We start from the raw sequence: 12,004 nt of genomic DNA, 5'->3' as shown, positions 1-12,004 counted from the left end.
TGCATAGGGCTGGTCACCTTCTGTAATGGTGCTGAGGGGGTAAAAAACAATGCTGTGGAAGATTGTCTAGAGAAATGCCAGTGGTGATGAATAATTCAAAACTTTAACATATCAGAGCTTTTGGTTATACTTTCAAGGTGTCAGCATGTAATCAAAATGTGTTGTTTTGCATTTATGGTTTGCCCGCGCTGCTAAAGCCATGACGCGCAGCTGCCTCAGTGCTCTTCATAAAACACAGGGTGTGAGCGTTGGCATGGTGCAGTAAAGCTATTTCTATGCGTCCCTGGCACCTTCAAACACAGGTTGGTGGTGAACAAAGTGGATGCCTGTTTACAATCTGTCTATAAACGGTATAAGGCTGGAAACGCCACTGCATGGGGGGTCAAAGCCGGGGCCTCAACACTCTGTGCTTTGTCACCTGTTCGGGAGAGGCAGCCTTGGTAGCTCACCACGGCATGGACGTTGCACCGTCACTATATGGTATAGGCTGTACCCACCAGCGCCAGCAGAGCGAGCCGGTGTCTACACACGGAGGGTTTCCTCTGTTTGAAAGCGTTGTATCTTCTGCCAAACCAGCCACACGTCTGTGACTTTTACCTTCACGGCTAATATATTCAGGAAAGTGTTTACTGTAAAAGCCTCTCACTGATTGGCTGACTGACAGACACACGGATTCACTCAATCTCCCAATATTCTTTAACTAAGGAACGTGGGGCCTGATGTACACCCTTCCCCAATAAAATATCGGAACCATTCAAACAAAAGAAGCGCATCTTTTTTCCATATGCTTTAATAGTGAACTTCATGTTTCTTTATACAGCCGGCACAACGCACAAGCGAGAAAAACTCCATTATCCACGCATGTTTCTTCGTTCAGAACTCCAGACACATAATGGCGGAAGGAGGAGAGAGGGGGGTTGGAATGTCTCAAAGGCACATTGGAAAGATTAAGGGAATCATTTAAGACCATGGAGTCAAGAAGGAAAATCAAACGTTGTCATGAAAATATTGTGAACTATCAATATCAAATTGAATAACATAACAAACAGTTTGTTTAGTTGGTTTACTGCTGTTTGGAGCAAGTGCCTAAAATAGGTTACAGCAGGACCCAGGGAGCCTCATCATTTACAGAAGCGTTTTTCAATGGGAAAAATCCCTTTGAAAAATGCATGATACATCTGGCCCACTGGCTCTTTTTCCTCGCAAAATGTGGTTTTGCTGCAACAGAAAGATCTGATGCTGACAGTAGTATTTTCCAGATGTTATCTTTATAAGATTTTATTTACATGTTCGAGTTTGATATTATTATTAAAGTTTCAAATGGGATGTATCAGAATTGCTCACATTTTTACTTTTAAGATTGACATACCAACCAGGTGGGGTGTGCCAGCAACTCGCTTGTTCCCATTTACATGGGGAAATGATATCACTGCAGCAAAGATGACGTCTCATTATGTCATTTCACTCCAGAGAGGGCTACCACACCCGACCCGTACTGATACCCCAGTACTGGCAACCATTTTATGGAGCCTGCATGGCCTGTAAAGGGGTTTCCACAAAATGGCTGCCTCTAAATAAATCAGTACGGGAAGCCATTTTGCAGCACCTTAAGTGGGAGGAAGTGATATCATGGCAGTACAATGAGACTGATAAGAAGGGCAATATGTGGTTGATATCCCCATATGGGAAGGTTATTGGTCTAGCCGTTGACGTTTTGAAGATGACCAAATGGATTATCTCCCAAATCCACTTTTAATTCAATGTATTTTGGGTTGATGGGGGGAAATACTGATGACAGTATGGTTTTTGACTTGGGGGCTGTGTGATGCAGAATAGGATATGTGTACATCTTTTATCCGAGGGGGTGTAGCGGATGATGCTGGTGCTCTGAAGGGATCGCGGAATCCAGGTTTTTCTTCTCAGTGTGGCTCGGTCTGATGACGCAGTGCATTTCAGTGTGTGCCTGCACTGCCTCCATAGCTTGAGGCGTCACCCTTTTTGTTGCAGAGGTCAGTGTTGCAGCATTCAACCACATATGGATACTTTTCCTTAATGGCATCGTCTTGCCACTTCTTACACTCTTCGTGCGAGGCACATCCTCGGGTGACAGAGTCTGTGCATGTGAGAGATGGAGAGAAAGGGGGGGTTTAGTTCTTCTCATGGGTTGGGTTTGTTCACTTTATCAAACATCTTCAGTTGTGGCCTAGACAACCAGCTGGCTCTCCCCTGGTCTAGCAGACGTTGCCCAGAATTCTCAGCATCTGCGAACCCCGATCACATTGACCCCCAAAACTCCCCTACAGCTGTTATGACCACACTACTACTGCACATATGCCCGAAACGATTGTCTTTTATTTTAATTTATTCATTGTGATTTCGTTGGCCAAAAAACCTTAAAACATTTCTTACAAAAATGTCCTAATATAATATAGTAGTTATTCATAGATAAAAGTACAATTGATAACACAAATAATTATACATAATAAAAGTCTTCACCCAACATAGCACATATGCATTTTATTATTCGCACGAGAGCTAAAACACGCGACGTCTAGATTCCAGCCAAACCGACGTCCCCAAAAGATGTAATCATTGTATGGACAAAAATCAAAGGCAAATCCTTCCAGCCATTGGCATCTAACCAAATAAGTAGCCTCGCATTCCAACAAAAGGTGCTTCTAATTTTTAACTTTGGCAATAGATGTATGAAGACAACATTATCTGTCAGTACGTGGGAGGCCATGCCGAGCCCATGACGTGAAGTGTGCACAAGTCATTAAAAGAAAATCGCAGGAATAGCGTTTGTTACCTTGTCATTGGCAATGTAACTAGACAGAGTGGAAGTGTGTTAGTTTCCCTTATGGCATGTTTGTGATGATTGTATATCTTATATTTCCTAAGGGCGTCATGCTGGTTTGTCCAATCCCAAAGTGTCATTATTAGTTGTACCCTGTTGGGATTAGATAGCGGTCCCTCAGTCTTAGAATTGAATTCATCCAAGGAAGTCAGACACTCATTTTTCATTTTCCCAAGCTGTATTGATGTCCCTGCCAAATAGACTGCTTGCAAATCTTCAAAAAGGGTTTTTCTATGAGGATCCAGTATTTTACTTAGTAACTTGAGTTGATCAAACATGGTACTAAAGTTAAGAGATTGTACACCCAATCCAATACGAATTAAAGTGATTGGGATACAGGATGGATGTTTTGATGACCTGAAACCCATACGTCAATGTCGCAATGCACTTAGCTTTATAGAGTTTAATAGGGGTAATATAGAAAAAGAACAATATTTTGTGTATATTTTCTGCATTTGAGCTGAGATTGGCCTCAATTTACAACTTAGCCTGTCCTACAAATCTGTCCGCCTACGTTTGAATTCATCGTGTGTTTTAGGTTGGGAGTGTCTGTTCCCATGGATCACCTGACAAGACTTTCAGCAAATTTGGGAAGGTGATGGGTCATTACAGGGGCCCCCCAGAATGTCATATCCTTAGCCTTGCTCTGTTCATATCTCCAAAGGATAATTCTGCTCTGATAATCGTTATTCTATACTTTATACCACAGCCCCCCTAAATCTCTGAGGCAACCACTTCCCTTGGATGTACTTTGCCTCGGCCGCTGCATATTCATGGACTGTACGACATCGCTACCTTACTCTGTACATGCCCATATCCCTGTATCTTACCACTGCTGTGGAACTTTGCCTCCGCCCCTGAATATCCTCACACCTTAACATTGGCTGTGTATATAACAGTACCTTACAGTTCTGTGTGGCCCCCTCTGTACCTCTAGGACTGTAACACTGTAACTATGTATACTGTCTATTGTGCCTAAGGGCCTCATGTAACCGGTTCACCCTAGCTCCCTGATGCCTGAGGGCTTGTGTGTGCTATACAAATGGAAATAAATAATAAAGTACCTACACAGAGGGGACTGAGGGTTCTCAATTCTTTGGGCGCACCCTGCGAATGGTAGTGCACGGTCCCTTGCAATAAGCACCCAGGATCTGTCTGGGAGGCCCTGACTGAAATCTGCGTCCTGCTACTCCGCTCGCACGCCCTATGCCCTCTCTTGAATAACTCCCCTCATTTCAAACGACCTAGCTGGATTGAGATACCCCAGCCAGCTTCTAGAGCTCTCAGGTGGACACTGCCACCTTCCTTTCTAAAGGGGTCTCCGCCCACCCTGGACCTATAGTAGGGGTATTATGCCATCAGTCCATCTCAGGCCATCTTGGGGCGCATTGAAACACAATTCACTTGCTGTGTAAGCGCCTTACAAATGCACAATAAATAAATAAGTTTGCTATGGGCCTGCAAGAGGTCACGACCCTCCCTTTTGATTCTCAGAACCCTGTAGTCGATGACATGCTTTAAACATATACAGATGATACAGAACATACTTTGGGACATCATTATGGCAGTTATATACATTTATACATACCAATCGTTGAATAGGTGGTTGTTGCACATGTGTCCTTGTATGTGCTGTCACACTGAACCGGCTTCACATTGTGATCATTGCCCTTGTAGCATTTGATAGCGGAGGCTGCATTTCAGAAATTAGAAGAGAAGAGTGTGAGACAGGGGGAGAGAGAAGCGGCCCGGACCACAATGTGTTAAACCCCAGAGACAGAGGTAACGGAATGATCCTGCCTGTGAGGCGATCATCTCGCTCACCCATCTACCACCCATCAGAGGGAACAATCCCGGGGAGTGACCGATTGCCCGTTCCCACTGCACCAACCCTTGGTCCAAGGGTTTCCTACTGGGAGTTATACTCCACTTTGTTTTGTAGGGTTTACATTGCCTGGGTTGTACGGCTGCATGCATTCAATTGGGGCTTTGTGTTCAGTATCTCACCGCAATAGATTGAGGCCAGCAGGACGAGGACAGTTGTGAGCTGCATTGTGAAGTCTGGAGACCGATTCTGAGGAAGACACAGAGGGTTAATAAGCGGGCAATGGAAGACCAATCAAGAGTTTCAGAAAGGCAGGTGAAAGAGCATGGAGAGTCAATGAGCGACCACAGAAGAGAGAACTGACACTCGTTGAGAGGGGATGGAATAGAGAACTGGTCCCAACTGGTCTAAAAGCAGCCTTCTGGGAAAGGAGGTTATCAGCTGTTCAAGGATATGGGAACATACCAAGGACAGGTGCAGGGGTGTTCAGGAAGGATGCACCAAGCACCACACCCGGAGTGAGAGTGCCATAACTATGCATGTTTGGTATAAGACTGGAATTAAAATGATGTACACCAGAACATGGGAGAAAGAGTTACACAATGTTTATAATACATTAAAGTGAATACTTTAATTAAAACATCCACATATGCCAAATGTACATCAAGGACAGCATTGGTTCAGAGGAGGGGCATCCTTTCCCTATTCCTCCTCCAGGTTCCAGGAGGTCTTACAAACATCTCAATTTAAAGTATAAGAAGAGTTAACAACAGGAGGGCTCCATCTGCTCTGACAAACAAGCAAACACAAGGCAAATGTCGTGCTAAGGAGACCTGGCCACTGAGGGCTTTCAGAATTCTGAGCTGGGGAAACATCTGAGCTGACAAACAAGCAAACACAAGGCAAATGTCGGGCTAAGGAGACCTGGCAACTGAGGGCTTTCAGAATTCTGAGCTGGGGAAACATCTGAGCTGACAAACAAGCAAACACAAGGCAAATGTCGGGCTAAGGAGACCTGGCAACTGAGGGCTTTCAGAATTCTGCGCTGGGGAAACATCTGAGCTGACAAACAAGCAAACACAAGGCACATGTCGGGCTAAGGAGACCTGGCGACTGGGGGCCTTCAGAACTCTGAGCTGGGGAAACATCTGAGCTGACAAACAAGCAAACACAAGGCAAATGTTGGCCTAAGGAGACCTGGCGACTGAGGGCTTTCAGAATTCTGAGCTGGGGAAAGTTCACGCTCACCTGAGCCCACTATCCCTTCAACACATTGCTTCTCTTTTCAAGTCCACAAAGTTTAATGAACATTTAAAGAAGACTATTTCTATGCATTCTTCTAATGTGACAAAACAGCTTTTGCTGCCCACATAATTGGTTCCACCTGCTCTTAGCACAGGCCTTTTCTGGCAGCAGTTTCAGATGGCTCGTGATGGCAAACCTCAGTATGATCCCCTTTCAGTACTGGGGACCCGCAGTACACTGCCTCTGTGTACCACCTGAATGCCACAGAGGACTACCCAGGCCCTGTGTCTCCCATGCGCCATGCATCTGGCCTCCACTTCCCCCTGAGGGTTTAAACCTTCTTTTGTAAAACAGCAGAAAGAAATCGCTATTGTTTACACATAATCTCCCTCCCTGTCAGGATAACTACACGAGACGGAATTAGACACAGTAGCCACACCAGGCAGGATTATGATACAATCACATCAAGTGGGATAATTGGTTATTTATAATGCGCTTAATACCCAGAGGTTTCTAAACGTGGACCCGGGGATCGAATCTGTGATGCTCCGCATTGTCTTGTTTCTAAGGAGAGCGCACTTGCCCCTGAGCTATCCTCCCAAAACGAAAAACGAAAAACAAATAGCATATCAGGCAGGATGTAAAACCATAACCACACCAGGCTGGTGTAGTAAGGCCATCATGCATGACCCCCACACCCTCACTCATGCATGGACAGCTGCAGTTCAAGCACCCGAACAAACAAAAAACAGAGACAAGGTTGTTCTTAGTCTGAGCTTCACTCACATGCGGAAATCACAGCATGTGCAGCACTGAAATGAAGGAGAGGCATACAGGGGTGCATGTTTCCTTCATGCACATGACAGATGCAGCAGGGCACTCGGAGCATGCATCCATCACACAGATCCAGTGGTCGAAGTGGGCGGGAGCGGTCAGAAGCGGTGCTCCTCTACTTCTTTTAATTGAATTTTACAGTTCCTATAATTTTATTTTACAAAGAAACCGTTCCGGAATGGTTTCATTTTAAAATAAAAGTGTGGGAGGAAGTTGAAACTTGCACTTCGGTGCACTGCACTGGACATTCTCTTAAATGGCAGGCACATGTGTTTTGGGGTTTGTATTGTGCATGGGAGGGGGCGTGGCGATGTTGGTTTGTGGGGAGCAGTGAAGGCCAGGAGGGAACATAGCTCCACTACTTCTTTTTGTACACTTCGATCACTGCACAGATAATTGGTTCAGCTGTGCGGCCACAGGACATACATGGAACACACACACACACACACACCCACCCCGCCCGCCTCCCCACACCCCCCAGGTATAGCACTGCCAGAAGAATTCCACACGCTTCTCTCTCATCCACAGTGCCGGATTCAGAGAATAGCAGAAGGGTGCATTGTGGGAGAATTGCCATCTGGTGGTATAACCGAAGCCTTTTTGATTTCTAATAAATAAAATGATATGATTAATTCTGTTGCTAATTAGACCCCCTTTCATACAGGCTTCATGCCAAAATTATAGTGCAAAATGTGCCTTGGCTAATGCAGTTTTCTGACACCCTCAGGAGCAGCCCTGCCATGGCACATGGCAGGTTCAAACGCTGCATGCACTTTGCTGACTGCTGCTGGAACACAACATTTCTGCAGGTGAAGGTGGCGTTTTACTCATAAGCACCTCCGTTTCCAAACTTGATAATTGCATGCCTTAGTCAGTTTGATGGCACGAAGATCTTTAAATATAAGCCATGTCTGGTTTTGGCATGCTGACTACTAAGAGAACACAATTATATAGCCACAGCAATTTGATATAATTGTGGCGTCAGCTCTGTGAGCAGGGCCCAGCGGTGGCAAGACTGATTTATATTGTGGTCTAATCTGAGTATCTCCTCAGCTACTATGCGGAACAATGGTCAGGTTGCTGCATATCTGATCCCCATGCAGGAAGGGAAACACCTTCCTTCAGCACACAGGAATCTGCCACAAGAGGAGGTTTCCGGGTACCTGGTGCGTCAAAGGTATTACTGACATAACAACGCCACGCTCACACCAGGGTGCTGGCCTTAAGGACTCTCTAGCACTTCATGCACTTCCCACTACCCATTTCCTGCAGACAAGGCACAGTGGGTGTGATGCCAGAAGGCAAAGGGCAATTGTTACATTAGCCTGGATTGGACCCCTTAAATGAGGCTTGATTTGGACCAATCCCCTGTGACATTGTGCCTTTATAAGCAAGAGGCGCCCCCTCTTTCTTTAATTTATCTTTGGGTTATCACAGGAAGAAGATTTCATTGGACCTCTTTTGGGATTACAGCTTATTCCAAACTCCTCTTCCTTTGTTTATTTATTTATTTATTGTGCATTTGTAAGGCGCTCATACACCAAGTAGATTGTGTTTCAAAGCGCCCTTAGAGACTACAACTGATGTTATCGAAGGCAGATGCAAGTTCTACTCCCTTACTACCCCCAAGGAACATTCATGGGAAAACTGCTGTGTGGACAAAGCCTACTGGAACTGATGCACTAGTACCCTGAACCCTGTCCCTGGATGTGACTAAACCCCTTAAAGCCCCTCTTCAAGCCTCCCTGGTTTGGAAGTTCAGATGAAACGACTCATCTTGCGACTGAAGACAGTGGGCTTGTCAGCAGTCAAGCAACAGTTCTGGGCCTTGATTCTTGCACTGAATCATTTGTGAGCTACACTGGCCCGCACATCGCCTGCCTGCCACAAGCAGCTTCATGCCATGTATCATTGATGCTTGGACCGGAAACGTGTTGTGCCCAGTCGACCAAATCGCCAACCTGACACTGAACGAGCCCCACAGTAAGCTCCTAGAAGTCTGGCTCAATGATGTTGATCCCGCAAAGACCATAAACCAAAAGTACTGTGAATAGGCTCCGTCCTTCTGGGCCACATTTGGACCATAGTGACTTTCACGGTTCCTTCCCAAACTTTTTATACAGGTCTGTTGACATTGTCAAAACGTCTTGTGCCTCAACACCACTGTTGATCAACCCAGAGTGCCCTTTCACACCAAGTTCTGCATTTTGCAGGGATTGCCCAGCATAATAAGGAAGGTCAATCCCATCATTGCACATATATAGGGAATTACCCAAGTTGGAGATAATCAGCGAGGGATGACAAATGACTACGTGACACATATGTTCCCTGTTTATACTTAAGGCTGCAGGATTTATGGAATAACCTGTATGTGGCTGATGTCCATGAAGAGTTAACTAATTGCCACTCTTAATCACCTAATTGTGGCCAGTTACACATTTTGTCAGTCTTGTTTGTGGATGAAATTGTCATCTTTGATGCTACTCAAATTGGTCTGCAACACTCTCTTTAGGTTTAAATCAGTTTATTGCAAACCAACAATTTAAAAATTAAGTTGACCAAATCAGTGATTCTAATCACAAAGAGTAATAGGAAACAAATCTAAATTCAGGTGGGCTGTTGCCAAGACACCATTAAATATACTATCCCACTATGATTGGGATATCCTATTCATGATACGCCCCAGACCTGCAGACATCCAAATTATACTAAAATCAAAGTTAGCTCTGCTGTATGTCCAAATTACAAAGATAAAAGCCAAATATTGTAGATACTTATTTGTTCCCCTTATTAACTTCTATAAGGGCAAAGTATTACCAACCATAACTTACGGCTTAAAAGTATCAACACTGTTAAAATGGGAGGAACTAAACACTTTGCAGGGCTACTTGTGGATAAGAATTTTCAGACTTCCTAAATCTATACCTATAGTGCCGACACAGCACGAATTTGGTATTCTCCACTGAAGGTCGATTATTTGTTGAAATAAATTAAAATTATTTCTAAAAATCTTAGAGCCTCCGAAGAACTCGGTATACATCGATGTAAATTTGGCTATGTTAAGTAGTCAATCTAAGACCGTAACGAATTTTATTGCAGACTGTGATGGGATCTTAGTAGAAATTGACTCGAGACATCAATTTCTAATTGACAATCCTCAGAAGGTAAAAGAAATGCTGCCACATAAGTGGGTGCAATCAACAAACCCAACTTTCAAGCTACACTCAATTTTTGTAATACGCTAAAATGTTGCCCCTTATTACATCTTGCTAAAATACCTCTGCAAGTTCCCTGATAAGAACTATTGCCATATTTATACAGGATTTCATTTAATTTATTGGGAACTTTCGAAAGCAAAGGTCGCTACAGAGGTCTGGATTAAAGCAATAGAATGTGCTTTCTTTGCCAAATCGCAGCTGAATTAGAGACACGTAAACACTTATCAAGCAGATGCGATTCAACGAGACTGTTAAGAAATTAGGTTTTAAAAAGTTGTGTGCATGACTCGTACTTTCAAAACTCTGGCTACGTTTGGAGTGAACTATCGGAGGGGAGACAGATGGCATTGATAACTGCATTAGAATGTTATAGGATTATGCATGGCCTGTTTTGAGAAATAATTGCACTATGGATAAGCAATATAATTGTAATTTCCCTTTCAAATTTTGTAAATTATGATCTTTTTATTGTAAAGTAATTCTGTGTGTGTGAAAAGGTTTAGTGAACATAACATAATAAAATATTTATACATTTTTGGGGTATTTCCTTCTGTTTTTTTCTATATTTTGAAGGCAGTGTGTGTATCTGTGCTTATTGCCATTTTATTTAAGCTAGTTGCAACTAGTTTTTTTCCACAATTATCCAAATAAAGAAATGCATTAAGGCCATCACCCAGACATACAGTAAACAGTGGAGATGGGTTATTGGACATCAACTCCAGTTCTATTCTTATCTTATAAAAGGCTGCTGCTGTGACTGCTGCTGACCTGGGCTACATCTCCACAGCTGTTTAAACAGATTGCAGTGCGAAGCACCGTGGCTTTTTACACCCCTTATGCTGCCAGTCTGCAAAGAAGCAAGACTGACAGAATGGGGATCCAATCAGGGAGACCCTGCAAAAAAGGATGACTGACAGAATGGGGATCCAATCAGGGAGACCTTGCAAAGAAGCATGACTGAGAGAATGGGGATCCAATCAGGGAGACCCCGCAAAGAAGTATGACTGACAGAATGGGGATCCAGAATGGGGATCCAATCAGGGACACCCTGCAAAGAAGCATGACTGACAGAATAGCTATCCAATCAGGGAGACCCGTTTTCCCATTTATATCCGAATGAATTCCACCTGTATTGCTATGTGAACACCTGAAGAATCACAAAGCAAGCAGGGAGCCTTGCTACTAATCCGGTCTGTGAAGCACCAGCAGAGAGGCTGTGATAAAGGAGACATCTGAATTATTCCACTAAAAAGAGAGGGAAGGAAACGAAAGCTGAAGAAAGAAAACGGAGCATGATTATGTCGAAGGAGAATAAGTGTGCGCCTCACCTTTTGCCCGTGCTCCTCTGGGGTGCGAGTCTGTGTCTGGGATGCTCCCTTGAGATCGCTGATGGAGTGGACGAAGGGACCCGCTTTTATTCAGTAGAACCCGGATCTTGAACGCAGAGTTTCAGCCCCTGACTCACACATGCTTGCAAACATCTCATGGAATAAATATTTTACTTGCTTAAACAAACCTGGGTGTCTCACATGCTCCATCACCCCGAGGCAGACACGCGGTGTGCTCTGCCACAGGATGTCACCCTTTGGTGAGCTTGCCAGACTTGCACAAGAGGGAACTGTTTTGATGGATTGCCAAAGAACACCTGCAGCCTGCACCTCAAGAGTGCCGACACCCCAAGTGCCTCGAAATTGAGACGGTAGCAACAACAATTGGAAGGCCCGGTCTACAGTTGTGTGATGCCATGTGACTGAGATTGTGGATTTGGCCTGTGCAGTAGGGAGACTACATGGTCATACATCCTAGGGTCGCCATATGCCTACCCGAGATCTTCCTTCTTACCAGTTGTTATCGCAGCTATTATACAATTTGGCTCAAGATTAGAACTCTCAGAATTCAATAATTTGAAAATGGCTACTGTGACAACTGCTCACACGAGCGTTATGCAATGATCCTTTTGTGATCAGTGCTATGCTTGGGTCATTGCACACTGACTCTACAGGCATGAACACGATCACCGCAACA

At 44.3% G+C, this 12,004-nt stretch overlaps 1 long non-coding RNA gene across 1 annotated transcript; it reads right to left on the bottom strand.

Moving 5' to 3' along the window:
- Positions 1–772: 772 nt before the first annotated feature.
- LOC138580832 (uncharacterized) lies at positions 773–11,412 on the bottom strand. Its single transcript, XR_011304353.1, has 4 exons — positions 11,308–11,412; positions 4,865–4,931; positions 4,446–4,550; positions 773–2,113 (listed from the first exon to the last, which is right to left on the bottom strand). It is a non-coding gene; the product is annotated as an uncharacterized lncRNA (long non-coding RNA).
- Between the last annotated feature and the right edge of the window lie 592 nt (positions 11,413–12,004).

Source organism: Ambystoma mexicanum, chromosome 3p (genome assembly GCF_040938575.1).
Source record: "Ambystoma mexicanum isolate Mex_15411 chromosome 3p, UKY_AmexF1_1, whole genome shotgun sequence".
Taxonomy (NCBI): domain Eukaryota; kingdom Metazoa; phylum Chordata; class Amphibia; order Caudata; family Ambystomatidae; genus Ambystoma; species Ambystoma mexicanum.
The sequence above is the reverse complement of the archived record's forward strand: the minus strand, read 5'-3'. Positions and strand labels throughout refer to the sequence as shown.